The 3,271-nt window shown below is 34.1% G+C and overlaps 1 long non-coding RNA gene across 1 annotated transcript in view; it reads left to right on the top strand.

Moving 5' to 3' along the window:
- Positions 1-2,496: 2,496 nt before the first annotated feature.
- Positions 2,497-3,271, top strand: part of LOC102678354 — a 1,251-nt gene continuing 476 nt past the window's right edge. The window contains exon 1 of the long non-coding RNA XR_421784.2: positions 2,497-3,048. This is a non-coding gene — a long non-coding RNA (uncharacterized LOC102678354). The remainder of the gene's footprint in view (positions 3,049-3,271) is intronic.

The following is a 3,271-nucleotide window of genomic DNA, read 5'->3' as shown; positions in this document are numbered from 1 at the left end:
TGTTGCAAATAAATTTATGTATGGTTTTTCAGAATGGAATCGAATATTTTTTTTTTTTTTATTTGAAATCAAAATGTACAGCGAAAAAAAGAACAAACGCTTTGATAATAAAATTTCAAATTTTTATTTGATCGTATAAAAAAGTTGTAATATAATAATTCAAATGTACGATCAAATATTCGAATAATTTATCCTTTTATACGAATAAATACGTATTTCAAGACGGAGCAAATAAATTTTAAAAATAACAAATGGATAAATGAGTTGAGAAACTTTACATTTCCCGTCACGACATGTTGTAAAATAAATATAATCATATTTAATTTTAATAGTTGGAAACGTTCAGAAATATTGCAATTATACACATATACACATACATGTTATAATTCCCTGGGTGCTGTTGTCCACGTCCGCGGTTAAATGTTAAATGATTCGTTTTCAAACAGGTTTTACATCTTAGATTATCGTACCGTAGGCGTAGTGCACTCTGTGCTGCCACCATGATGCAATAAACACTACCGATTCAACGGAAGTCGCCATCTCGTGACGTTTCAAAGATTTATAGATATTTGTAGAAAACGAACCTATTTAACGTTCATATTGTTCATCACTGTAAATTGAATCACGGTTAATGTATCGCCATTCAAATAATAGCACGATAAATCTTTGTGGCCTTTAACACTTACGTTTCCAGCTACGTTTATTGTATAAATTGATTTGATCGTGGGATTAATAATTCAGAAATTTTTTCGATTTGGATTAAATTAGGTTAGGTTAGTGAAACTAAATTTTATCAGGGAATGAATGTAATAATAATTTCTATTATTTTAAATAACTTTTAAACAATCGAAATTATAATTCACCGTGCAAACTACTATATTCGAAAATAATTAATTTTATTAAATATTGAATTCCATTGGTTGGAAAAGGTTAAGTTCTTTCAGAATCAATATTTCACGAATTTTTAAACGAATAACCCATTTATAAACTTGTGCAATTGGTGGTTCTACAGACAACTGCAAATGATTCTTCGATAGAATTATATTTATGCATGTGTCATTGGATAAAAAAAAATTCCCTTTCACATTATCAATGTGTATCTCTCATTAAATCTATATACAATCATCTCAACGAACAAGAAGAAACAAGTTTTCGTTTCCTCAAAATCGTGAAAGTCAATATTCATTGGGAGACATAATCTGCCTTCCCAAATTGAAATAAGAACGATTGCTCGATTAAGTAAGACAACCAGCATCTTCTATTATATCTCACAAACCAAAATAAATAATCGTGTTGGCATACGAATTAGCATAGCATTTCGTGGGGGAAAAGGAACAATATCCATTGAAATTTCGATTGGTCGATACTGTTCGGTTCACAAAGCCCGGGGGACGACCGAACGACGATTTGTTTTGGTGTCCAGCGTTTTGTTTTTCCCGGCCTCGTCCATTAACTTCTACATCAACTCAGAACACGATTATCCGCATCCGGTGATCCGTCTCTATCCGGCGATCCATGTCAGCTTCGAAATACCAGTAAACGCGCTCGTGCGTGGGGGAAAAAAAAAAATATTGTTTTGCTTGTAAAAAAAAAAAGGGAAAAAGGAAAAAATGTTATTTAAAATATTTTTTTTGTACGATATTCGATAGATACATTCGCGTGTCAACAAGAATGTGTGTATCAGGGTGGAACGAAACGTAGGAATTCTTATTTGCTATTCATGACTTTTACCAATGGAACGAAACTTGTTTAAAAGCTTTTCATATCTTTTCAATCTTGATTGACATATTTTTTGAACGAGGTTAAACATTTTTATTGATTTATATAATTTTATTTCTATTGTTAAAATTGTCTCGCTCGTAAGTACAATTATTTACGTAATAATTTTTTTCTGAGATACATTAATTTTGGAAAGTGAAGTTTTTATTAAATGAATATTGTCTTTATCTATCATGATTATGACTTTATTTTCTATTTACAATTCAAACTTCTATTTTTTGATATTAATTTTTAATATTAACGATGAATAAATGTATATGTTTCCATTTTATTTATTAAAAATCCAATTATTAAATTAAATTATCTTATTTATTTATTAAAATAAATAATGAGATAATTATTGGATCATTCTATATCTATCTTTAACTAATCTTTATATTAACAATTATTGGATTCCATTCCATTTAATTATAATTTATAAAATTCATTTGTTATTCTATTTATTTATTAAAAACTCCGAAATTAATTTAATCATAAAATTTTTTTATCAATTCTTTCTTACATCCTACTATTAACATATATTTAACAAATTATTAGGTCACCTACTCCATTCATTTACTTATCAAAAATCCCAATTCCCGAATTTTATCATCAAATTCCTTTCAATCAAATTTAAATTTATCATTGACAATTATTCGAACCATCGATTCTACTTATCTATTAAAAACCCATTATCCTTACCTTCTCGTACCAAATAACTGAAATGGACGAAGCAATCATCGTTCCCTCTATTCATTCATCCATCACGCGTTTCACCGTTATTTTTCGAGGAAGGATGAAGAAAAGAGAGAAAGGCCTCGAAATTCATTCCCGTTTCACGGGATTTCGCGCGATAAGTGACCACAACCAGCACATGCTCGACGATAATTTCCATCTGCTCGTAGAAAACTCGTTCACCAAGGTGCGGAAACTCGTTGGGCCGCGAGACATCTCGAGGGTCTACGAAACGTAGCCCGATTTCGCGCAGAGAACAATGCAAGGCAAGGCCACTTTCTTTCCATCTTAGCCATCTCTTTCTTTTTCTCTCTCTCTCTCTCTTTCTTCTTTCCTTCTGTTTAATTCGGCTCCGTGAAAGCGCAGACTAATTTCTCCTGTCTGGCCCCTCCGCCACCCTCTTCGAGAGTCGACGACGACGACGACGGCGGCGGAGTGGCCCGCAGCAAACTGGAGGGAAAGGGTTACAGAGGCGGAAGGTTGAAGAGGAGATCCGCACAAAGAGCAGAGGAGTGTGCAACAATTATAAACACCGTGGCAATTACAGTGGCCTGGGTGCGTGCATGCTTTCTTCTCTTCCTCTTTCCCCCTCCCTTCCTCTCTCTTTTTCTCTCTCACGCCCCCCTCCCTTCTTCCTTCCTTCCTTCCTCCCTCCCTCCCTCCCTTCTCAACCTGGTGGTGAATTGCACCAGCCGTGGAAGAGACCATGCGCTGCCTCTTCAACCACAGCCGGATGAAACCACCACCATCCGCCATCCCCTGGCTGCTTTCACCTTTT

The sequence above is a fragment of the Apis dorsata genome, unplaced genomic scaffold, assembly GCF_000469605.1.
Source record: "Apis dorsata unplaced genomic scaffold, Apis dorsata 1.3 scaffold_233, whole genome shotgun sequence".
NCBI classification, from domain to species: domain Eukaryota; kingdom Metazoa; phylum Arthropoda; class Insecta; order Hymenoptera; family Apidae; genus Apis; species Apis dorsata.
Note: the sequence above shows the minus strand (reverse complement) of the source record. Positions and strands in the feature narration are given on the sequence as shown.